Source organism: Globicephala melas, chromosome 8, assembly GCF_963455315.2.
Source record: "Globicephala melas chromosome 8, mGloMel1.2, whole genome shotgun sequence".
Lineage (NCBI taxonomy): Eukaryota > Metazoa > Chordata > Mammalia > Artiodactyla > Delphinidae > Globicephala > Globicephala melas.
Window position 1 is genome coordinate 104,066,731 of NC_083321.1, and position 25,564 is coordinate 104,092,294.

Below are 25,564 nucleotides of genomic sequence, written 5' to 3' on the forward strand. Positions count from 1 at the left end.
GCCCTCTGGTCCCTTCACCTGGCCTCCGTCAGTCATGGGGCCTCCCCGTGCGTGACGAAACTGCAGGGCAGGGGGGCAGCGTCTGAGAGTGAGTGGAAGCTTCCCGGAGCACGGCCTGTGGGGCGTGTGGGCTTGGGAGTCAGAGCCCTGGGCCTCCCTGTGCTACTCTCTAACCTCGTGGGCCTCAGAGTGGCGTTGCGCGTGCCCCAGCTTCGCTGGGTGTCTGCACGCGGCTTCTAGGAACGGGAGGCGCTGATGGCGGCGCTCCCCTCCCGCCTCCATGCATCACACCAGTTTTATTTTTCAGTCTAGCACATCGTACTGATGAGCGCCATTTCCTGATGTCTGACACAGGCTCCACAGCAAGATTTGGCTAGAATCCTAAAAAAAAAAAAAAGAAAGAAAGGAGGAAAGAAAGAAAGAGAAAAAGAGGAAGGGAGAAAGAAGGAAAGGGGGGGAGAGAGAGAGAGAGAGAGAGAGAGAGAAAAAGAGAAAAGAAAGAAAAAGAGAAAGGGAAGGAAGGACGGAAAGAAAGAACGAAAAAAAGAGAAACAGTAGATGCTGCAGGGTGGCCTGGGTTCTGGACCGTGACCCCTGGATTTGTACAAGGACACGAGGGATGCCAGCCGTCCTCCCGAGTCTGCAGAACTGGTGGGGAGCGCGGCCGTCTTCACAGTCTGGATTCGGCCGTGCGCTGGCCGGGGTGGCGGTCAGGTTTGGTCCCAGGGCCTTATTTGTTTTGGTGGAGCCGCAGGCTGTGATGGAGGCCTGCAGGGCCACCTTCCTTCTCTGGGAGTTTGGTGGGAAGCACCAATGTAATAATCCTGATTTATATCTCTAGCCAACCCTCAAGCACAGCTGCAGTCCCTGACAGAAGTAATTCTCCCTTGAACAGAAACGGGTGGGAAAAGTGCCAGTTTGCGCCTGTGCTGTACATTCTTCTCCTTGACAGGACGGGGCTCCAGGAATATTTCACCTTCATAATGTTGGCCACAGTCGGGGGTTTGCGAAGCTGTCTAAATCCAGTTTATCAGCAGGAATAAATGCCCTCAGACTTGAAAAGTGGGAAGCTGAACTTGGCTCCGTTGGGCTGATGATTTATGGAGAAGCGGAGAGCTGGGAGTGGAGGAGGTGATGGGGGGCTGGGGGAGACAAGGTCCGTGGGGCTCCACTCACAGCCTATAGAAGCAGCGGCGTGTCCTGTAACGAGAGATCGGGTTCCGAGATATATTTCCTCCCGTGAAGGATACGGTGTCTGGCACCCGTCACGTGGTAGGGACAGAGGAACTCCGTAGGGACGCAGCTGCCTTTGGGGTGCTTGGGAGGTGTGGCATGAGCCCGAATTGGGCCCAGGGCTGGGTCTGCGAGAGCTGTGGCCTTGAGGTTGTGCGTCCTGTCCCTGTGGGACCCGCTGCACCTGGGTTTCCTTGTCCTCCTCCTCCTGCAGCTCCTGAAACTCCATTCTCTCCATAAATCATCTCAGACTGATGTCTCTATGGAGTGTCCTGTGCCTCCACAAGGACCACTCCATGACTTCACGTGGCCCAGTCAGATCAGTGGTTTTCCTCCTTGTACATTTTGCCATGTGTTCTGTCTCTGTGACATCTGTGAGGTGACCCCCAACTTCGTGCAGGTAGAATCTCAAAGAATAAGCAGTGTGCTTGACACTATGGGATCTGGGGTCAGGCTACCTGGGCTGGCATCTCAGCTGTGCTACTTAATAGATGTGTAATTTTTTTTTTGGCGGTACGCGGGCCTCTCACCGCTGTGGCCTCTCCCGTTGCGGAGCACAGGCTCCGGACGCGCAGGCTCAGCGGCCATGGCTCACGGGCCCAGCCGCTCCGCGGCATGTGGGATCTCCCCAGACCGGGGCACGAACCCGTGTCCCCTGCATCGGCAGGCGGACTTTCAACCACTGCGCCACCGGGGAAACCCTAGATGTGTAATTTGGGTGAGTTTTCCCCATGCCTCAGTTCTCTCATCTGTAATATGTGGACAGTAATCGTGCAAGTAAACCCATTATTGGGAGAATGAAATTGAACCATAACTTGGCTCAGTATCTAGCAGGTGGTTTTCGTTCATTACACAGTCTCATCAGAATGATTGGTGATGGAGATGGTGATGATAAGACAAGCATGGCTTTACAGTCACTGAAAAATACTGTGAACAAATGACTGTTTTAAACTGCAAACCTTTTTGCAGGTTCTGTAACTAAGCTGTCTTTTGCTTTTTTGTAGTTTTTGATAATCAGCACCGGAGTCTCCTCTCAGCTCCTCCCTGGGCACAGCGCAGTGAAAAGAGCGTGAGCTTTGGACTCACACGGGCCTGGAACAGAACTGTGATCATGGGTAGTAGTCCCTCTGAGCCTCAGTTTCCTCATCTATGAAATGGGAGCAGTGATGGCAACTTCACACAAGTGTGGGCAGAAGGGTCGAGATGACTCGTACATCCCGCTGACCACAGCAGAGCATGGTGAGTGACCACCTACTAGTTTCTTTTTCCCCTCCCTTGCTCCATAGGTTCTAGGCTCCATCTTTCTAAATCCTCTTTCTCTCTCAAGATTTGTTTGAGACCTGCCTGCTCCATAAATTCTCCCCCAGGTAACTGGCCAAATCCCCTGTCCGTAATACATTTACAGCCTCACGTCACTGAGTTGGAGATGCCAGGTCACTTTGACCTGCTGGGCTGGAATGCCACTGCTTTGGGTTTTGTAATCCAAAAAGTTCCCTTCGACTGATTCCCTTCGACTCAGAATTTGCCCAGAAAATGTAGATGTCACTTGCTTCCCAGCTAGAAGGAAGGCTCCTCGAAGGTGGTTTTCTGTCTCACCCGCAGTTGTGGATCTTGCTCCTAGCCCAAAGCCTGACAAACAGTGGACCCCAGTACGTGATTGTGGAGTGAAGGAAGGAGCGCACGATGATCTAGAGAGGCAGGGAGACCCCTTACAGTTCAGAGAGGCCTCCCTCGCCACTCTGGGGGAAGCTCTTACCCAGCACCAGCTGTGTAGTTATGTCAGAGGGGCTCAGGCCTCCAGTGTGGCTCTGTAAACAAGGGGAAAGAACCAAGAGCTTTCTGATTAGCCTGCTGTATTTGGATTGGCATCAGGTTTTCAGTTGGAATGAGAGCCTCGGACGTGAATATCAGAGTCATTCCATATGAGAGGAAGGCTTGTTGGCTCAGCCTCCAACTTTGATGTGGAGCATATGGGCCTGGGGGTGCGACCTCAAGACAGGAGGGGGGAAGGGCACAGAGGGACCGCTTGCGTTTGGAACTTCCCAGGTCCTTCCCCGGTCATTCCCATCGGCCGGGAGTTCTGACTTGCCCGGCATGGTCAGGGGTCAGGAATAGCAGGTTCTAACCTGGGCTCTGTTGCTAGCTAGCTGTGTGACCTTAGGCCAGTCACTTTACCTCTCTGGGCTTCAGTTTCCCCATCTGTAAAATGACAGGGTAGATTAGATGATCCCTTCTCATTGTTCTATGCATTTTTTGTTAGTCTGCAGTTTGTTACATCCTGACCAGAAAGCACTGACATTTCTGACATATGTTGAAGAGTTGGGGGAATTGGGAGGGGATACTAAGAAATGGAGATATAAAACACACCCTGAAATGGAACCCAAGGCTCCTTTCCCCAGTCCTTGGCACTGTAACTGCTTTCCCCTCTGCTCTTGCCTGTCCTCTACTGGCCCCCAAAGATGAGCCTCATGGGAGATGCTGCAGGTGTGGAGGAAGCGCTGGACGTCCCTTAACCTGCGAGCCTTGATTTTCTCATCCGTGTGGAGACACTGCTGCCACCTCCTTTACTTGGGGGCTTTGAGGTTGGAGCAAAGTCGAACACATGCTGAGCCTTGGAACGTGTCAAGCACCACGTAAACGGGAGGAGTGGCGGTTGTGGTGTAGAGCTGGCCCCACTGGGAAAAACAGTGCGAATGTCCCTCTGCAGGTTGCCCCTTTCTTCCTCGAAGATGCCTCAGTGCAAGGGATGCTTCTACTGCTGTCGGTCAATGGCCTGCCGTGTTCGGTTTTCCCTGCCCCTTTGAAGCAGAAACGCTGCTGTCTGAGTCTTTATTTCTCTGCACACTTTCCCACCAGTGCAGAAAATGCATTTTCCGTGTAATTTGGCTTACCTGGCTTAACGTGTGCAACAGCATCTCCAGGTCTTAGAAGAAGAGCACTTTTCTCTCAATCCCTGGAGCAGACGCCAGGGACATCTGGGGTCAGGATGACGCTCTCCATGACCTGGGCAGAGTTGGAGGTACTGCTCCTGTGTTTTGGTTTCACCACGTGTTAGTTGAGAGTTGGATGGAACCTCAGGTAACATAGCCCAGCTCCCCTCTTGGACCGGAGAGTGAGGGTCTGGCCTGCAGTTATCAATCGGGCTAGTTTAAAAGGCGCAGGGACCAGGACTCAGTCTCTGGACCATTCTAGTGCTCTTTCTAGGGTACCACGTAGATTCCTTTCTCTGCTTTCACTCACTCCCCATCCCTCCCCATTCCTCCCTTCACATTTGTCCTTTTGCTCTCTTTTTCCAGAGCCCATTTGCTGTAACTCTCAGAATGGAAAAGTTTTCTGAGTTTCTGGGGCAGCCAGGCTGCTTGGTAGGGTTGGGTGACCCCAAAGCAGCTGGGGCATGTTCTCAGGATGTCACATCACCGGGAGTATCCAGGGCATCCGTTCACTACATCAGCTTCTTCCCAGAAATCCTGGAGATGCAGCAGCCAGAGATCCCACCCGCAAGCCCCGCGGCTGAGGGGTCAGAGACAGGCCCTGTGAACTGGGATCTGTGGTGCAGGTACCCCCGTCCGCTGCCCCCTCCCTCACTGACATGGACGGAGGGCTGGTGTGTGTTGAATGCCTGCAACACAAGTGTGGGCCAAGATCTCCCCGCCGCCCGCACCCTTACCCACCCCTGCTGTCTCGCCTCCCTTCGGGGCATCCCGTCTACTTGGCAGCCGTCTCCAGGGTCACCCAGATAGCGCTGGCCCAAGTTCAAGAGCCCCTTGTGGCCCAATACCGCGTTGGCTTGTAAGGGGAGCTCACCCTGGGTAGATTTCACCCTCTGGCAACAGCTCACTCTGTGTATTCAGATGAGAACAATTTTCTTCCCCTTGCACTTTCAACAAGTTCAACCTCAAGGCGCCCCCCCGCCCCAACCCCGCCCCGCTCTGCTGCCCCAAACAAGAAAAGGCAGAAGGAGAACGTACGGGGTGGGGAGACCACCTGCTCTAATTGAGCCGTCTGCTGAGCCCGGGTTTCCTGGAGCTGGGCTGTCTCAGGGCCCAAATGGGCCAGTTTGCGGCTAATGGGAAAGGAGCTGTTTTATTTCCTAATCACCCTTAGAGATAACTGCTCAGTGCATGGGGGAGACGCCTCCGCAGGAGAAGCTGACTGGCAGCCCCGTCGCCATCCTTCCCCTGGGGCTGGGCTGGAGCTGGCTCAGCAGGAGACCCGGCGGGGTTGGGGAGCATCCTGATGGCCTCAGTGCTGTGTCTGTGATGTGTGATGTACCAAAACGAACAAGTCGGGAGGCAGTGTCCCGGCACAGCCTGGACCTCTACCCTCCCAGCCAGTGACTGCCCTGGACAGGGGCGATTGGCTCAGAGCCCCTCCCCATGGAGGAGAGGTCTGGAGTGTCGCTGCCTTTGGCCTTCCATGGTCTAGAGTTTCATGTGAAAAGACAGGTGTGCGGTGGGCGATGCTCTGATTGGACCTGGCCACTCTTTGGTGTTGAGGTCACGTGAGCACAAGGCTGGCAGGCTGGGCTCGTTTCATCCTGGGACGTGACGGCCTGGGATCTGATCAGGTTTGGGAGGCTGAAGGGAGGGCAAACGTGGAGGCAGCACGAAAGCCAACTTCGCTGTCTTTTGAGAACACTTTCTTCTCCCCAGCTTGGTGTTCAAGGCCCTCAGCTCTCTCCTTGCTTGTCCTGCCAACCTGGTGTCCCTCTCCTTGTCCTGCCCCTGGCCCTCACCCACGTTCATCATTCCACGAACATTCCCGGGACTCCAGGACGCCTTTGCTGTCACTGTGCCTTCTGCTTCCACTGTCCTTCCCTCATGTCCAAACCACAACCGTAAATTGAGACCTTGGTTATACTCCGTTTCTTCCCCGACTCCTGGTATGTCCCTCTGAGCGATTCCTCTGGACCTTCTTTATCCCGCCGTTAGAGCGCCGAGAACAGTTGTGTCTGTTGCTCATGAAGGGCCCTGTCTCTCTCTAGCTGGGTTGAGCTCCCTGAGAGAGAGATTTCCTGTTTCCTCATGGCTGTGTCCCCAGCTGGGCTGGCACAGGGCCCTGTGAGTAGGTGTGAGATAATTGCCGGGAGGGATGAGCCATCCTGAAGCATGCGTCACCATACATTTGCATATAGCACACAGCACATTAACACAGCACGCCGTAAAGATGGAGTTCCTGCTCTCGGTAGCTCTTAGCCTTATTGAAGGATAGTTGATTTACAGTGTTTTGTTAATTTCTGCTGTATAGCAAAGTGATTCAGTTATACATATGTATAATTCTTTTTTATATTCTTTTCCATTATGTTTTATCATAGAATATTGAATATATTTCCCTATGCTATACAGTAGGACCTTGTTGTTTATCCATCCTATATATGCTGGTTTGCATCTGCTAACCCCAGATTCCCCGATCTCTTTCTTATTTTCTAGATGAAGAGACTAAGGTTCCAACAGGTGACTTGCTGATAGTCATATAAGCAGTTAATGGCACAGTGTGATCTGCTCACTCTGGTCACCTTTTCTTGTGGTTTTTGGAGAAGGCTTTCTATCAACGCTCCTGGGGTTTCCAGGGATAGCTCTGGATTCCCCCACCTTGGCTTGTCAGTCTCACCTGCCGCATTCTAGTTTGAAAATCCTGAGAAGCCTGCTCTAGACCACTCTGTGCCAAATCCTGGAGGGGAACCAACTTAAATTCAAAACACCACTTGCACTGGAACCCCAAGTCCTTAGGCCCTTCCATAAGCACTACTGGATTCCTAGCTCTGTCTCCTGGGGCATGACCTTGCAGTGGATTTTAGACTGTAGTTGATGGGGAGAAAAAAGAAAATTGAAGTTAAAACTAAATGAGAATAGCATATAGAAACATGGGGAGCGCAGATCTGGGAGCTGGGACCCTGGGTTCTAAAAGGAGGAAGATGTTCTTCCTGTGAGCGAGTCATCTGCAGGCTTCCAATGAGTCTCTTGTAGGGACAGGGACTCCTATGTCCCCAGACTCCCTCCACTAAGAAGAGGAGAAGGTTCTGGACAGGAGCTTTCTCCAGATGTTGGGCTGATCGAGTTGGGCTCAGGCTCAGGGCTGGTGAACGAGGCATCTGAGAACAACCGGCAAGTCCTCAGAACCTCTTTGGCAACTAGATTTAGGAACCCACTGGGGTGAAGGGGAGAGACGCAAATGTTCCCCTTCCTCCCTAACTCAGCAACCCTTAGGAGCCTCATTTTCAAGATCTGAAAAGAAGTGATTTCTAACTGTCTCTTCCTTGTCCGGGGGCTCTTTGGAGAAAATAAGACAAACAGGGTTAGAAGGAGGGCAGCCCAGCCAGGCGGGTGTCCCAGCTGGGGATGTGCCCAGGATGAGCCTGGGCACCGTCTGTTGGGCACCCTCGTCCCAGTGGGCCTGGGCCAGCCCAGGTTTTCTCTCCTCTGCCGTAAGGTGATGGGGGAAAGAGGAGGCCTGGGGGCGTTCATGGGTGCTGCCCCCAGCCTCTGCTTTCTCCCTTTCCCTGAAAAATGTGTGTTGTATTATTTGACCAGAGAGAACATCCTTTGAAGAGACTGTGAATCCCAAAGAAAGTCTTTTATTTGCCATCCAGGGACCTTCTTTGAGGGCTCCAGCCACAGGGGTCAGAGCTGGCCAGAGGCCCAAGGGCAATCTTCCTTGAGTCTCCGATGTGAGCTGTGGCTTCCAGGTAGGGGCCAAGATTTGGATTTGCCTTGTCCCCACGTGGCTTTTGGCTGCAGAGCTCAGGGAATCCTACTGCCAGGAGGAACTCACTTCCACAATCTGGCTGGCTCAGGGCCTGATGGCCCCGTCCAAGCAACCGCGGCCTGCGGACCACAGGAATGGTTGGATGTTGTGGTGTGGGCCCTGTTCAATCAGAAGCATCACCGGTGAGAAGAGTTTGGAACATTTCTCCGTTGCACAAGTCCACCTGGAATTTTGCCTTGTCCTGCCCACGGTTTCTCAGTCACTAGTGTTTATTCCCACTCTCTCTGTGCTCAGAAAAGAAAACTCTTAGGTCTATTAGCTACTTGAAGTGGGACAGGATTTCCGGGATACCTGAGGCTCAGAGGTCAGGAGAAGGAATGGAGAAGGAAGTCTTAAGACTTGTGTTACTTTGTGCAGCCAGACAGACGTTGAAGAAACTGTCATGTCCTGATTTTTCCAATTGCTGTGACGCACAAGCTCTCTTCTTAATCATTTTTTTTTTTTTTTGGACTGTGTGTTTGCTTCAGGCCCTGGATCCTTTGCCTGGATTTCTTTAGATTGGCTGTGGAAACCAAAGCCCGGGGAAATTAGTCCTATTATTTCCAAAGCCTGCCATGGACTTGTTTTCTGATCTTAGACAGCTGAGAGAGCCTCTCTCCCTACATCTTGAATCCTGCTTTGTTACCCGAGGGGAATCGGATTGGCTACTTTTTCTAAGATCTCTGCATATCAGGAAGAGAAGCAAGTGGGCTAGATTCTGCAGGGCTTCAAAAGGCCAAACTCAGCTGGGTCCAGAGCTGGCAAGGGTGATGAGCTGTTAAGTGTCATTGGAACCAGGCTAGTTGGAGTCCCTGGAGATTTTCCTGAGGTCATCGTGTCCCCAAATTCCATCTTCTGCCTCATCTGAGGGGGTCTGGCTTGGCAGAATGATTCTCCAGGAGTGAAATTCCCTCTTCCTTTTTACCCTTCTCCCTTCAACTTAAAACCTTGTCTCTACTCCACTGGTTTCTCCAGGTTTTCCATTTTAGAAACAAGGGCCTGTTAAGAAGAAGAAAACCAAATGTCTGCTGGCTGTCATGTGTGCTTTCAGAAATAGCGCTGAGCTGCCATTTAAGATCTCAGAGTCAGAATTTCCAAGGAAGCATCTGAAGTGGGCTCGAGGAGTGGGGTGACTTGCAGTGGCCTGGTGGCTGTTCGACTCCACACTTGGACCGCATGTTCCTTGGGTAGTTGGAGGGTCTCTTTCTCTGGGTCCCTCTGGCTAGTCTGCAGCTCAGCAGCCCCCAGAGGATACAGAGAAAGATTTGGCCCTTAACTGACCAGAGATTAGCCACCATTAACTGCAAGACAGTTTGGGGTCTGGTGTAGCCCAGAGTTCAAGAGCAAGTGCTGTGTAGCCAGACCCACCTGTGCACTTCGTCGCTGTGTGCCCTCGGGCAAGTCATGATGTCTCCAGGCCTCTAAAGCCTCATGCATGAGTGGGGATAATAATATCTGCCTGATAAGATCGCTGTAGCGATTAAATAACATCGAGGAGATGCTTAGCAGAGTCCTGGCTGAGAGTAAGCCTTCAATACACGGTCGCTATTAGCAGATGCAAATTTACCTGTGGCGATGCTCCTTTCCTGGTGTGTACGTATCTCTCAATGTGATGAGAAAGAGCTGGCTTGCTTGTCTGGGTCACCCACTAGGCTGTGAACTTCTTATTCTGTTCAATGCATTTCCTTGGAACCTAGGAGATGCTCTCTGTTTGTTGAATCAATTAAAAAATGAACTGATTCAGTAGGTTGGCAGAGAGCCAACTCCTAGGGTGAATGTCTACGTGCTTCTTTGGAGAGGACAGGATAATGTGACCTGCCGAGAGCCCCCAGCACCAATTTGCTTAGAGTCTCCGGCAGCTGGAGATAATGCTGAGACCAAGAATTCGCCCCGGAATGGGGGTCTTGGGGAGCCTTGTGGTTTCTGTTCTGCCCCTAACTCAGGAACGCCCTTTCACTGCAGTGCAGACACTCCCAGGCCCCTCATTCCGCACCAATCTTGGGGTTACCATTCACATTAAAGTCCCCGTGGATGGTGCCGGTGGAGCTGTGCCCTGCGTGGCCGAGTGGCTGTACGTGGCCGTCCTGGACGCTCCTAGCATTGAGAACAACCTAGATTCCTTGACACTAGGACTTGCCTTCCAAAGGATGATTCGCTTTCAGTGACCTGAAAGAAATGAGGGAGGTAGAAAGAATAAAGGCAGTTGCAGTAGCTCCTCTGGAGATAGGACTGCAGGGCCATGGGGGAGGAGGGGAGGGCACGGCGAGGGCTCCGTGTCCTGGAGCCGGCTCGTGGGGTCACAAGACCTGACGGAGGGCATCTCTTCCCAACTCCGTGGTGAGAGCACTTACACCACGGAAAGCGGCACACAACAGCTGGTTGTTACATGTGCACAGCGCACCCCTGATTTCGGCTGAAGGCCAAGGACGTCCATAGAAGCAGGAGAGGATGGTGAGGAGGGTAGAAGGGGATCCGGGATGTGTGTCAGCCTCCTGGGCAAACACCAGTGGGAAAACGGAGTTTCCCTAGCTGGACGCAGTTTGAAAAGAGTTCACAGGCCCAGCCTGCTGAGAACAGTTCTCTTTTCAGTTTGAGCACTGGGATAGCACGGCAGTTTGGCAATAACTCTTTCTGGGGCCGACCCTGCCTTGACAGATGGGGGATGCCTTGGGCCCGGGGCAACTGGACTTTCCCAGGAAACGAAGGTGGTGGAGAAAAAGGTGGGAGCACCCAGTACTGCAGCAGCCCAGCCCCCGGGTCCACACGACTGCCCCTGGCCTCCGTGTCGGTCCTGCTTGGTGCCGTCACCTCCCCGTCTAAGTGCTGGGAGCTCTCCCTGACAGGTCACACCCACATAAGAATCTAAATTTCAGTTTCACTCAGCAGTGTTTGACATGCAGTGGACATGCCAAAAAGAAAGAAAAAACCCTAATATGGATGGATGGAGGGTTTGAGTATGCTCTGAACTGTTTGCTTACGTATATTATCTCACTTATTGGGTTGGCCAAAAGGCCATAAGATGTTATGTTATGGAAAAACCGGAACGAACCTTTTGGCCAACCCAAATTGTAAGCCTAAGAGCCCTGAGAATCGAGCACTGTGATTCTATTCCCATCATAGCAGAGAGGCCCTGAGACACAGGGAACCCCCCTCCCTAGGAAGGGACAGACCCACGACGCCAGCACAGCCCCCGTTTTTACCTGCTGTGCTGGACGCTCGGTTGGGATTTGAACACATGTAGAGGAGAGAGAGGCAGTTACAGTGTGACCTGTGTAAGCTGTGCTGTCTCTGATTGGTCCTGGCTCTGAGGCTTCGTTTTATCTGGGGGGCTCTGACACCCCCTGGCACAGTCAGGCCCAATGTAACACCCCACTCTCCTCATGGGGGTTTTAAAAAAGGTCCACTGGTTCTGTGCTCTAGCCCCCAGATCTCTTTCTGCCTCTCATCTTCCATTTGTTCATTCAGCTGCTTGTTAAAGCCAGCTTATTCCTGGGAAAAGTATACCGTGTGTGTGTGTGTGTGTGTGTGTGTGTGTGTGTGTGTGTGTGTGGTGTGTGTGTGTGTGTGTGTGTGTGTGTGTGTGTGTGATAACAATAAGAAACCCAACTCCTAAGCCACAGATTTCTCTCTGCTGCTTGTTCATTTTAACAAGGCAGCTGGAGGTTTGGGCTGAGAGCTTGCTTTTCTATCAGCCACAGCTTTTCCTCCCCCTGGATTTCCTGTTTGTAGTTGCCGAGGTAAAGAGTTGTGGTAGAGGCGAGCCTGAATCGCTCCAAACTAACGGGAGCAGCTCTCGGGACCTGGGCAAAGGGAGCCTCACGCTGGGCCAACCTTGGTCTTTCAACTTAAGAACCTTTTATCGCACACCGGTTCTGGGCCGGGGCTTGGCTCAGCACGGGAGACACGGCACAGATGGAGACGATCAGGTCTCCGAGAAGCACAGTCTAGTGGTAGGGGTTAGCCATGCCCGAAGGGTTATTACAAAACCACGCACGGTGCTCCAGCAGTGGCACAGGCTGAGGCTGGAATGCAAAGGAAAGAGCAGATTCTGGACCTGCAGTCTTCTTGGAGGAAGTCAGATTTGAATTGGCCCTGGAGGGGTAGGCAGGTGCTTTTATTTGTTGTTTTAGTTTTGCCTTTTACGAGCAGGGAACAGCCCATTGAGTGAAGGCCCAGAGGTGAGCAGTTGTGGAAGCAGTGACTCCCTTGGGGAGATGAGATGAGAGTGCAGGTGAGGGTGGAGGCAAGGTGAGGAAGAGCCCTGGGAGCAAGGTCGTGGGGACCACATAAGGTCATATAAGGAGTCTGGATTTTTTTTTAGGCAAATGATGGTCACTGTGGACTATCATGTGTTGGAGGGACATGACCAGAACTGTACTCTAGAAAGACACCTGGTAAGCGGTCCTCTGGGTCTGGAGGTGGGGGTCATCACTTAGGAGGCTGTTGGGATGCACACGAGGAGGAATGAGTGCCAAGCGGGCGGAGAGGAAGGATTGGGCGCAGGAGACGACTTGGGGGGAGGCCGGGAGCTGCTGACGGTCACTCTGAGGCTTTGAACTCAGGTGATGTTGACGTTAACAGACAACAGAGATGAGGAACCAAGGAAGGAAGGGGAGGGGGCTTTCTGAGGTTGAGTTCAAGTTCAGTTGGTAAATCACTGAAGCTACAGAGGCTGCAGATCCAGCTGCCAGCTTCAGATGCGGTCAGGGTACTGGCTTTGGCTTTTCTCCACATGGAGGTGAAGCAGAAATTCTAAAAGAGGAAGATGATCTTCGAAGGCAACACAGGTGGGGTGATGAGAGGGCGAGGAAGGGAATCAGGAGAGTTTAGGGCTCCGAAGCCAAGGCTAGGAGAGCCTTTGAGAAAGGGAGGAGTCCGTGTGCTAGGGGCTACAGACAGGTAGCGGTGAGAGGTGGGAAGACTTTGCCATTAGGAAGACACTGCTGACAACCTGGGGAGAGAAGATTCAGGAGGGTGGCAGCCTCAGAAGTCACAGCGTGGAGGCTTGGGTGGAAGGTTCAGAGATGTTGCCTACACAGTATTAATTAATGCATTCATCATAAATCCACTGAGTGCTTGGTGTGCTCCAGGCACTGAAGGAAGTAAGCACCAGGGCTACAGCAGGGAACAAGCAAGGTGGAGACATTTTCTTTCTTCCATAGAGCTTACAACTCAATAGAGTAAGCCCCTTGCATACGAACCTTCAAGTTGCGAACTTTCAAAGATGCGAACGTGCGTTCGCATGTCCGATTAGATAAGTTAGTTCACGTGTCTGGTGTACATTGTCACGTGCGTGCATCCTCTACAAGTGGTTGTGCTTTTGTGTACGTTACGGTACTGTATGGAGTACAGTAGTACAGTATCTTTATTTCAAGCCCAGGATGTCTGGAAGCAAGCGTAAAAGCAGCGGTGATGTAGCTGGTGCTCCTGTACTTTTCAAGGTACTGTCCTGTAAGATTAAAACTGTTTTCTTTATTTTTCGTGTTTGTTTGTTTGTTTATGTATTATTGGTGTGAAAAGCATTATAAACCTTTTACAGTACAGTACTCTACAGCCGATTGTGTTAGTTGGGTACCTAGGCTAACTTTGTTGGACTTACAAACAAACTGGACTTGCAAGCACGCTCTCAGAACGGAGGTCGTTTGTATGTAGGGGACTTACTGTAGAGCAAGTAAGCATTAAACCCGGAATTACTAAAAGGTTATTTAATCGTTTTATGACATCTTAGTCTGAGGATCAGGAAAGGCTTCTCTGAGGAAGTGCCCTGGAAACTGAGACCGAGGCGGAGCGAGTCGGCAAAGGAGGGGCGGGGGGGGGGGGGGAGCGGAGGGAAGAGGGGGAGGGGCAGAGCAGAAGGCCCAGGGAAGAAAGGAGCTTGACGAGAGGGAGGGACGAAGGGGAGATCCCTGGGGCTCCCTGAACAGGAGGGTGTGGCTTCCTTTGGAAGTCTGTCAGTGGAGCCAAGATAGATATGAGCGTCTTGAGGGGCAGAGGTCTACGTGAAGCTGCGGTGGTGATGAGGGAGAGTCAGGGTGGGAGGTGGACCAGAATGGGAGACTGCTGCTGGTCTCCAAGGAGCAAACACGGAACTGCCTGTGGAGGGTGCCACGTGGAGGGGACTTCCTGGGGCCCCCAGGACCTGAAGGCAGCCTCAGGATGACAGCCAGTGAGAAGCGGGGGCCCTGTCATGCGTCTGCAAGGAAGCCACCTCTGCCCACAACCTAAATGAGTGGCATTAGATTCTTCCCAAGTTGAGCCTCCTGATGAGAATGCAGCCCGGCTGTAGCCTCCATCACCGCCTCCTGAGACCCTGAGCTGAGCCCGGAGCCCTGATGCCCGAAGGCTGTGGGGTAATAAAAGGGTGTGGTCTTGTATGGCCAGGTGTGTAGTAATTTGCTACCCAGCAATAGAACACTAAGATGCTCGGTATTTTAAGGCTGAGGTATTGGAGGCTGTGGGCATGGAGTCGTAGAGGACGTGAGAATAAAATGTTGAGAGCATTGGGAAGGGCTGCCAGCTCTGTGTCTGGGTAGAAATGTCATGAAGGAGGGCAGGTAAAGAGAGGATGGAGGGAGAGAACTAGGCAAGGAGGAAGACAGGAGTCTCTGATTCTCAGAGACATTCCTGCATAGACTTATATTATCTTTTCCCCGTTTCCCTTCCATTGAGAGTGTCCTCTGCTCAGAGATGTCCCCTCCTCCCTCCTCACCGTTAGGCTCTTCCCCAGTGACTTAATGTAAGATGCTGAGCTAACTAGGGCCTGGTTGGGGCAACTCTGGTAATCATTTAAAATATGTTTTTCTTACTTTTCTTTCCTCTGAAAATATTATTTACGTGAAAGTGAATTACATATCTCAAGTCTATTTTAATAAATTTTAAGTTAAAAAATATAATTCACCAGAATTCTACCATTTTAACCTATTTACTGATGTTATTTTTTGGGTGGTTCTTTCCAGCCTCTTGACATGCAGGTATACCTCTGCATAGTTGTGATCACGGTTACATACAAAGCTGAAATTATTATTTATATTTTGTGATTGCAAGACTTACACATGCTCCTTAAACATGTACATATAGTGTTGAATTTTCCCTTACCATAGGCGTTCTTCCATGTTTTTTCATAATTTTTCTCGTTATTTTATGGCTAATAGTCTATAGAATTGAAATAATTTACTTTAATATTTGTAGGTTGCTATGGTTGTTAAATTTTATAGATTATGCTTTAAAACCACCTTTATGCAAATAACTTTTTCTTCTTTTGAGGAAAAAAATTTAGGATAAACTCTCATAAGTGAAGTTACTGAGTCAAAGGTAATAAACCTTTTTATGGCACTAGGTGTATATATACCCATTAAAAAAACACATCTAAAGGTAATTGAAGTACTGCTCTTCCTTGTATCACAGCGTAAGCAGTTATCTGAGATAATTCCCTTAGGACTTGGCCCTATGACTGGGTAGTGATTTAGGAAGGTGACCCTCTTAGGGCCTAGGGGTCTAATTCCCGCAGATCGCCCATCCATCAACCTATCCCTCCCCTGTATCCACCCATCTACCCACCCACTTATCCGCCTACCTATCCATCCCTCCATCCTTCCATCCCTCCATCCCCAGTAAGCATCCCCTCTTAGCCAGGCACAGCACTCCCGCTGTGATTAAGGGAAAGTGATTAGGGTTACGCCTGTCTTCCGTACATAACTCTGTCTGAAGTTTTTCTGACTTCCTTCCCCTTCTCTGGTTTGCCTTTGATGTTCACTTAATCAATCTTTTTGGGTTTAAAAGTTTTGGCAGAAAGAAAACCTTGGCCCATCTTATTTGCCTCCCTCCTCGTCCTTATAAGGACACTTCTTCTCATGTTCCAGACAAGTAGTGAAGATAGAATAGTATTGTTTCCACCTTAAAAAAACAGCTCCTGCGTTTCACAGGAAGAGAACGTTAATCCGTGCTGGTGATATGGCCCTTTCCCCGATGCCAGGCCTGCCAAGAAATATGACACAGTAATCTTATTAAAACAAGGCGTATTGTTTTCCACAGTGTGAAGAAAATTAAAGGGAGGCCATTAACTCAGTGGTTCTTAGGATTCTGAGGTTCTTCCTTTAGGTTTTACACCCCACGTACTTCTGTTTTTCTTAAATTTCACTGTGGTAGGTTGGGCAGTATCTCTGCAGAGCTTTGGAAAGGACATGAGGGGAAACAGGAGAGACATGGACGGTGCAGCCAGACTGGGCGGTGGACCTTCCCTCCTCCCTGCCCTCCTGCTTCCTCTCGTCCCTCTTCCCCTCATTCCTCCCTTCCCTCCTTTACAGCATTCCTGAGCCGAGCCATAGGAATGAAATTACTTATATCAGCGAGTCTCCTGTTCATTCTCAAGCATCTCTGGGCTTCTGTATCCGTGTGTGTAAAGCCCAGCTCTTCCATCATTCAAAGAAGGAAATGATTAGGTTTGTTTCTCCAGAACCTTCTCCCTCTTCTAGTGACCAGCGAATACTTTCTGACAGAACCTGCTTTGGTACCCGTCAGTCTTCCCCACAGGAAAGTGACTCTGTCTGAAATGAAATGCATAATGTGTCCAGCGCTGTGTGACCTGCCACCGTCCACGCTAAATGTGTCCATTTTTAACTAGACCCCCGCGTTTCTTTGAAATGATTATTTATCCTCCCCCAACGTCCCTTGTCCATTTGCTCTCCTTCCTCTCGGTGTTTTTCTTCCATGCTTTTCCTTGCAGCCTAACAAACATTTTCAGTCTTAACCAAGCTCCTGAGTTGTCTTCGTTTAGGTGAAGCCTCTCTGAGGACACTTTTTCCTCCACTTACTTTTTCTGTAGTTTTTCTCTTTTAGGTAATCCTGGCTTTATGCAGAAAATCAGTCAATAAATATGTACTTGGTGTATATGTGCGAGGAAAGATGAAACTTGGTTTCTGTCCACAAGGAGCTTGTAGAGTATTTGGGGAGAGGACGTGGGTAGTAGGAAAGCTTCCCCCCAAATCCCCCAAACAAGCCCAAACCAAAAAACCAACAACCCTACGGTTTGGTGTATTCCTGTGAATACTTGTCTTAACAGCTCTTCCTCCACTGAGCTATTCCTTCCCTACATCGGAGTTCTCCTCGAGGGCAGGGATGCCTCTCTGTAGGCCCCCTTAGCTCTGGTCATTCACCCAGAAGAGCCTTTACTGAATGTCTTCTGTTTGTCAGTGCTGTGTTACGCTGGATACTGGTACACAGCTGCTGGTCAAGCCAGGCAGCTGAGCTGTTACGGGATTCCAGGAGAAGGAAGACGTCACTTTGGGTTGGGGTGGACGACAGGGTGGGCATTAAGAACGTGAGCACTGGATACGTGGGCAGAGGGGCCCACAGAGGCTTTCCAGGTGGGAGAAGCAGAGCTAGCAGCAGCGCAGGCGCCGGTTCTGTTAACGCAGGTCCTGGGGGGAGTGGGTAGGACGGTCTGGTTACCTTGGAAGGTTTCTGCCTGCGGCGGATCGGGTGGGAGAGGACAGCTTTTGTGCTGGGGAAGGGCCGTGGCTGCTCAGCCTCCCGTGCTCCGTCGCCCAGCTTCCCACCTGCTTGTAGGCACTTTCTGTCCCTTCCTGGCCCCTTCTGTCCTTTTTCCTCTGACGGACTGGGGCTGGGTTTCTGCAGGCATATCAGACTGCAAGTTCTCGTATCATGTTTGGATGCTGTGCACTGCTGTGCTCTTAATGAAGACGTCTGGCTTACCTCCGCATAAACCTGTCTGCCCTTGAGGGCCCCTGTGCCTCCGTGTTTACAGAAGGCTCTCGACTGCTTTATGTATTTACAGCTCTCAGCTTCGGTTCTCACACGGAGAAGCCCAGTCACCGATATCTCTCAGCGAAAACTCATAAAATCGTGTAATGTCAGGGCTAGATGGGGTTTTTAGAGCTCCAACTTCCTCGTTGCAGGGATGATGCAACCAAGACCCACAGAGGGGGGTGGTTTATCCGGGTCCTTGCTGCCAACTTGCTTGGTCATCATTTATGTGCCTATTGTTCATGTGTTTAGTAAAACATCGAAGAAGTGCCTATAAAGGCCACATGCTGAAGCAAATGTGAATAAACTGTGAGGAGCAGACTTGAGGAACTCACATTCTAGTGGGACACTTAGGAAGGGATCGTTACAAACCCATGATAAGTGCTATAATAGTGAAATGAGCAAAGGGGGGAGGAAGGGGTTAGCTTTGTCTTGGCACACCAGGGAAGACATCACGGAAGGGATGTCTTTATTTTTGTTATTCATTTTTTTTTTTAAATTGGGGTATAGTTGCTTTACAGTGTTGTGTTAGTTTCTGCTGTACAGCAAAGTGAATCAGCTATACGTATACATATATCCCCTCTTTTTTGGATTTCCTTCCCATTAGGTCACCACAGAGCACTGAGTAGAGTTCCCTGTGCTGTACAGCAGGTTCTCATTAGTTATCAGTTTTCAGAAGGGATGTCTTTAGAACTGGGCCTCGAGAGATGAGGAAGGGGTCACCGGGCAGAGATGAAGCAAGGACACCCCAGGCAGGGGGGGAAGAACAAAATCAGCCCAAAATCATGGGAGGGGATGGGTTGCCCTGGTCATGATAGGGTGCACTGTGGCTTGAGGGTGGGAGACACGGCCACCGAGCAAGGTAGGGGTCAGATTGTGAAGGGCTGGCGGGGGTGTGGTCCTTGCTAAGACAGCACTGAGCTGGTGAAGGTCTTTCATCAGGAACTGGTCTGATTTGATTTTTTTTTCTTTAGTACAATACCATCTATGATATTGTGGCAGAGGACGTGGAATGTGAGAGACTGATGGTAGAGAAACGAATCAGAGGATTGATACTTAAAGTCAATCCTGACGCGGTCCTGACTTTGTTTGGTGGTTACAGATTTGCAGACGGTGGGCCTGATTTGGACGATGTGTCTAAGTGGAAAGGACAGGAGTCGGTAACCAAATGGATCTGGGGGATGAGAAAGAAGGGAGAGAGGAGGGTGGCAGAAGTTTTTAGCTTGATGGGCTGGTCATTCATGATGGAAGCATGTCATTAGCTGAAGGGATGCAGAAGGACGGGTGGATATGGGTGGGGAGTGAAGGGGGACATGCAGTGACTGGGTTGGTTACATGCTTCCAGGAAGAGAGGGGCAGTAGGGGCTGGAGATGTGGGTCTGACATTTAGATCTGGGTGTTATCACGTCACAGGTAGATGTGTCAGGGCTGTAGCCCAACGTGAAACTGACTGATTCCCAGTTCCAAGGTCCAGTCCAGTCACCAAGCTGCTCATCCTCCCTTTCTCTATCCACGTCCCAGTTCTTGTTTGAATCTGACTGGAGTGAAGGGAGTTGACTAAATGGCCTCTCTCACTCCAGTCAAGACCAAGGAATCTCTGTTGTGTGTCTTTTCCTTCCCCCCCGCAGCCCCGAGTCATTTCCCAGGACTGATGGTACCTCAGGACTCCAGGGGAGGGCCTGTCAGATGGAGTTTATCTATTTAATGAAAAGGACTTAATAATTTGGTTTTGTTTCCCCTGGTTCTTTATTTTTCTTTCTACCTCCCTCTCCTTCCCTGGGCTTTGCAGGGGAGGGAATGGGTCAGCAGCTTGGCCAAAACATTCTTGAGTATTTAATGCTTCGGCTGTTTTACAAGCCTGCCTGGTTTATGTAGCTAATCTCTCTCGTGCTTGTCCCTAGAGGAGTGTGTGTGTGTGTGGGGGGGGCTCTTCTGTCCTGGTCCACGGGGTCCAGGTTTCTGTGCACACGCTCCTCCCGCCTTCTTGTTCAGTGTAGGGAGCTTGGTGAAGTTGTTTGTTTCAAGGTTTGCCGTGAGGTCTGAAGACTCTGCAAAGATATAGAGAGACCTGACCCCAGGGTTTGGCTGTCTGTGGGCACCCCTGCGTCCAGAGCCGACAGTGAATAGCCGCTTGCTTAGTCATTCCCAGGCTGTCTCTTTCTTCCTTAGAAAGATGCTGACTACTAAGGAGTTTTCTGCTGACCCAGATCTCCAGCTCCCTACTGCCCTTCTTTTGCAAGAACTGTAACCAGCTCTCAAGTGTAGCATGCTCTGAGTTCCCGAGTCCAGGGACAGGCCTCCCAGGCAGCCTGTCAAGCGCGTATTAACTGGAACTTTTATAAAGGGCTCCCAGTCAAGGAGTGGGGGACACGGCGCGACAGCAGGGGAACGGGCTTGGGAATCAGAAAAATGCAGGTGGTGGTGTGGTGGTGTCTCCACTGTGGCAGGCCTGTTTCTCTCTGGCAGAAAACGAGATGACTCCGTGAATCTGAAGTTTCCCACATGCCTTGGATTCCATCTTAGGAAAGTATGTACATTCCTGATGGATGGACAGTGGGAAAAGAATGCTTTTTGATGCTGCTTATGTGCTAGGTCTTCTGTGAGTGCTCTTATGCATCATCTCACTAAATGTGACAAATCGTTGAGAAATAGGCATTACTATTATTATTATCATCATAATTATTATTGTTATTTACATTGTACAGATGAAGAAACTGAGGGTCAGATGATGTGTCCAAGGTGGCTCTGCTAAGAAGTGCAGGGCCGAGCTGGGTTCCTTAGACCCCATGCCGTAGTACTGCATGATTTTTGTAGCATTTTCTCCTACACTCACATATCGGATTCCCTCCATAAAAATGTGTGGCCCAGCTAAGTATGATTATCCCCATTTGACAAATGAGGAAACTGTGGCTAAGAAAGGTTAAGTACTTGGCCAGAGCCGCAGGGCTAATTCGGAGTAGAAGCACTCTTAGGCCTTGATCTGATTCTTAGTCCAGACTTTTCCTGTCCTACTCTACGCTGCCTGCTCTTTCTTGTCACTGCTGTACTCAGCCCTATTCCTGGGTCTTGTTTTTTGAAGTCTGAAAAATTCCCCTGTATTAATCTCCAAATTTAAAGTGTAACTTAAAGAGTCCCAGGGAAAACAAATCAATTGAAGTGCTTTCCGTCAAGGCTACAAAATCCACCCCAGAATTAATGGGACAGTTATTGTTTATAAAATGCTAACTTGATTAAAAACATATTTGTTGAGGATTAGCAAGTCTGTAATAGCTATAAATCTCCTTCATGGTGATTAAAATCTTAAAGTATGTTTCCAATAACAATGCAATTATTATATGATAATTGCCCGAGTAAAACAGAACGAAATGCATATTTGGTGAGTATAGATTTCAGTCTTTAACACACGGTGAGCCTGGGATTGTGGGGTTGGGACAATAGGAACAACAAAGGTCTCTTTAAAAGAAGAGAGTGAATGGGAATATGAGACAAGTAGGCAAGGCCCCCCAACCTCCTACCCTCTGTGCCCCAGACCTGCCTGGGCCTTGTTGACTTTTCACATGGTGTCCATGCCAAGTGTTTTCACTGCATTTCCAGATGTACCTAACGTATTTCCTGGGCGAGAGTCGAGGAGGAAGAAGCAAGGGGGAAGGGCCAGCAGATTGGGCTGTGCAGCCAGCCCAGGTGGCTTGTCATCCCTTGCCCTGCCCCAGCCGAGTCTTTGAGCTGCTGTTGGAATGGTATAAATAAAAGGAATTACATAATAGTATCATTTTGTGGGAACAAGGTTTAACAACCACCATAGAACTGTTGGGATTCCAGTGACAAGAGTTTTGCTGTCACTGTGATCTTAGGGGACATTATTTATCATACACTGAGATGGAATCGATGGCATATTAAGCTATTCGACAGATGGCGTTTCCTATGCCAGGTGTGACCATCTTAATCATGTGCTCTCATACGTCAGGCCTTACATTATTTATTCATTCATTCACCCATTAAACACGTATTTATTGAGTGCTCATTAATTGTCAGGCACTGGTAGGCATTATAAGTGAATATATATGAGGGATAGAATAAGCCACACTCTGCCGATGTGATTTTAGGGTGTGGGGAAAAGTTCTGGACAAAACTGTCCCATTACTTTTTATTTCGTTTATTCAACAGATATTCATCGAAATCTTCTTAGATACTAGGAATGAATCTAGATGCCAGGTCTATGGCAGGGAGCAAAACAAATTCTTGTCCTCATTGGGCATACCTTCTTGATGCCTGAAGTTAGTTTATAGAGGATAAAATGTTCCATTGCACAATAAGGAAGAAGCCTTGAAAAGGTCTTCATATTAGAAAGAGAAAAGTAAAACTGTCTCAATTTGTAGATGACATGATCTTGTATATAGATAATCCTAAAATATGCACAAAAAACTATTAGAGCTCATAAAAGAATTCAGCAAAGTTGCAGGATACAAGATCAAAATACAGATATCTATTATATTTTAATACACTAGCAATGAATGATCCAAAAATAAAGTTAAGAAAACAATTCCATTTACAGAAGCATCAAAAAAATAATAAAATACTTAGGGGTAAACTTAACAAAAGCAGAGTAAGACTTGTACATTGAAAACTATGAAACATTATTGAAAGAAATTAAATAGTACCTAAGTAAATGGAAAGATGCCTTGCATTTATGGATTGGAAGACTTAATATTGCTAGGATGGCAATAGTTCCCAAATTGGTCTTCAGATTTAATGCAATCCCTATAAAAATCTCAGCTGCCTTTTTTTGTTTGCAGAGATTGACAAGTTCCTGAAATTCATATATAAATGCAGGAGACCCAGAATAGCCCAATCTTGCAAAAGAAGAAAAAAGTTGGAATATTCATACTTCTCAATTTCAAAACTTATGACAGTGTTTCAGTGATGAAGATTATATGGTACTCGCATAAGGAGAGATATATAGATCAAAGGAATAGAATTCAGAATCCAGAAATAAACTGTTACATTCATGGTCAATTGATCAAGACAATTGAATGGGGAATGAATAGTCTTTTCAACCAACAGTGCTGAGGCAGTTGAATATCCACAAGCAAAAGAATGAATTTGGACCCTACCTCACACCATATATCCACATCCTTAACTAAAACTGGATCATAGACCTAAACGTAAGACCCAAAACTGTAAAGCTCTTAGAGAAAACATAGTCATTTTGGGTCAGACTGTGGTTCCTTATATATGACACCAAAAGCACAAGCAACAGAAGGGAAAAAAAAAGAAAATTGTAGTTCATCAAAATGACAAACTTTTGTGTTTCAAAAGTCACAAGAAAGTGAAAAGACAACCCACAGAATGTAGAATATATTTGCAAATCATATATTTAATAAGGATCTGGTATCCATAATAAAAAAAAAACACCTTACAACTCAACAATGAAAAAGGCAATCAGCCTAATTAAAAAATGAGCAAAGGATTTGAATAGACATTTCCCTAAAGAAGACATATAACTGGCCAATAAGCACAGGAAAAAATGTTCAACATCATTAGTTATTAGGGAAATGGAAATCGAAACCACAGTGAGGTATCATTTCACACCCATCAGGGTGTCTATTAGAAAAGTAATGGACAATTACAAGTGTCGATGAGGATGTAGAGACAGTGGAACCCTCATATCTTTCTGGTGAGATTGTAAACTGGTGCAGCCACTTTGGGAAACGGTTTGTCAGTTGCTCAAAAAGCTAAACATAGAATTATCATATAATCCAACAATTCCACTACTAGGTATATAGCCAAGAGAATTGAAGACATGTATCCACACAAAAATGTGTACACACATGTTCATATCAGCATCATTCATAATAGCCCCAAATAGGAACAACTCAAATATTCAAAAATTGATGAATGGATAATAAAACCTGGTATATCCATACGATGAAATATTATTCAGCCATAAAAAGGAGCAAACTACTGACCCATGCTACAACGTGGGTAACTTCGACAACATTATGCTCAGTGACAGAAGCCAGACACAGAAGATCTCTTATTGTATGATTCCATTTGTATGAAATGTCTGGAAAAGGCAAATCCATAGAGACAGAAAGTTGATCAGTGGTTGTTAGGACTTGGGGGAAGGAGAGATTGAAGAATAACTGCTAATGCTTATGGGTAAGGGGTTTCTTTCCGGGGTAATGAAAATATTCTGGGATTAGATTGTTGTTACAGTTGTACAGTTTTGTGAATACACAACCACTGAACTGTACACTCTAAAAGGGTGAATTTTATGATACGTGAATTGTATCTTAATAAAAAGTATGAGAAAAAGTTCAAAAGACTTGAAATGCAAACACTCCTAAGAGAAGCTGTAAATGACTGATTTTTTATCTATTGCAGTATCTGGTACACAGTAGGTGCTCAACATATATTTGTTGAATAAATGAATGAAAAATCAAGTTTTTTCCCCTAGGAAGCAGGTTTTGATGAGAGAAGAGACAAAAGGCAAAGAGCAACTGGGGGGAACTCTTTACAGTACAAAGCAGGGGTGGGTGGGAGTGGATGGAGAATAGTAGCTAAGACATTTCATCGTTTCATAATCTCACCTGGCCCTGGGGCTGTCTCTGTCTGCTCCTATAGCCTCCCTTCTCTGACCTGGTTTGGTTTTGCCCCTCCCCTCCCAGGGTATCCCTAGTGCCTGTTATGTAATAGGATCTCAAGGAAGACTTGTTTAATAAACAAATGATTGAAACTTCAGGAGCTTGTTCTAGCCTCCTTGGTCATCTTGGGGAGAGTTGGGGCTTGAGAGAAGTTGCAGTTCTTTGGAGAGAAAGCCAGGTTCATCTTTTGCAGCAGGATCCTCTCACTGGACAGAAAACTAAGCCCTGGCCCCTCGGCCCTCTGCACAGCTGTGCGCAAGGCTTGGAATCCCGTTCCTCATTCCCAGGCGACGTGGCCTGGAGCTAAGCCAGACCATCGGAGGGAAGGGATATTCCGGAACAGCAGATCCCGCAGTTATCGGAGGACTTGACCCGACTTCGTGGTGGGGAAAGCCGTGGTGGGTTCAGTCCTTTCTCTAGGCTGTGCAGCTGAGAGAGTCGGCCAGCAGTTACTGTGAGGGCTTTGCGGACATGTTCATAGTTAGTTAAGGACTGTACCCGGTCAGCAGTACACATGTTATACGGATGGCTTCGTACATCTGTGTTGTTAAAGAAACTATGAACTGTGCAAAACACACATTTATGTGTATGAGAGAAGCGTGTATTCATTTAACGAATACTTCCTTACATACCTTAAAGAATACCATTAAGAAACAAATTCATTAGAATAATGTAAGAAGGACAGGACCAGGGTTTCGTCCTGCTCTGTGACTGAGTGTGGGTCTTTGGACATGTGACCTTACCTCTCTGGCTCCCATGTTCTCATCTGCAGAAATTCAGTGTTTCGTCCCTAGCTCTTGAGTCTGCCTTCTTCTGCTTACATGCCAGAGGTGATAAGGGCAAGGAACATGAAAGCTAAAGCCTTTTAAAAATAATTATTACCAAATAAAATCAACATGAAATGAAGTTCTCGTATAAAATCGGGAGCCAGTAATAATAATAGATTTTACTCTGTTGTAAACTAAGCATGCCTGGGGTCAAAACGTGGGACCCAAGAAAAGCCTTTAACTCAGCTTGGGGAACAGATGAGTCGGTCCCTCTGCCATTAAGCATTGTGCGCAGGCTGATCTATGTGGCTTTTATTTCTCAAGCTCTAAAATAATGTGATAGTAGCTAACTTATTTTGAGCACTTCCCGTATGGCAGGTGTTGTGCTAAACAGTGTGCTGGTTTTATATCATT

At 48.5% G+C, this 25,564-nt stretch overlaps 1 long non-coding RNA gene across 26 annotated transcripts in view; it reads left to right on the forward strand.

Annotated features, from left to right (window-relative positions):
* The window catches only part of LOC115844432 (uncharacterized), a 326,879-nt gene that overhangs the window by 95,632 nt on the left and 205,683 nt on the right, over positions 1-25,564 (forward strand). For all 26 annotated transcript variants that reach the window (XR_009564997.1, XR_011377660.1, XR_011377659.1 and 23 more), the window contains one exon: positions 2,238-2,472. This is a non-coding gene — a long non-coding RNA (uncharacterized lncRNA). The remainder of the gene's footprint in view (positions 1-2,237; positions 2,473-25,564) is intronic.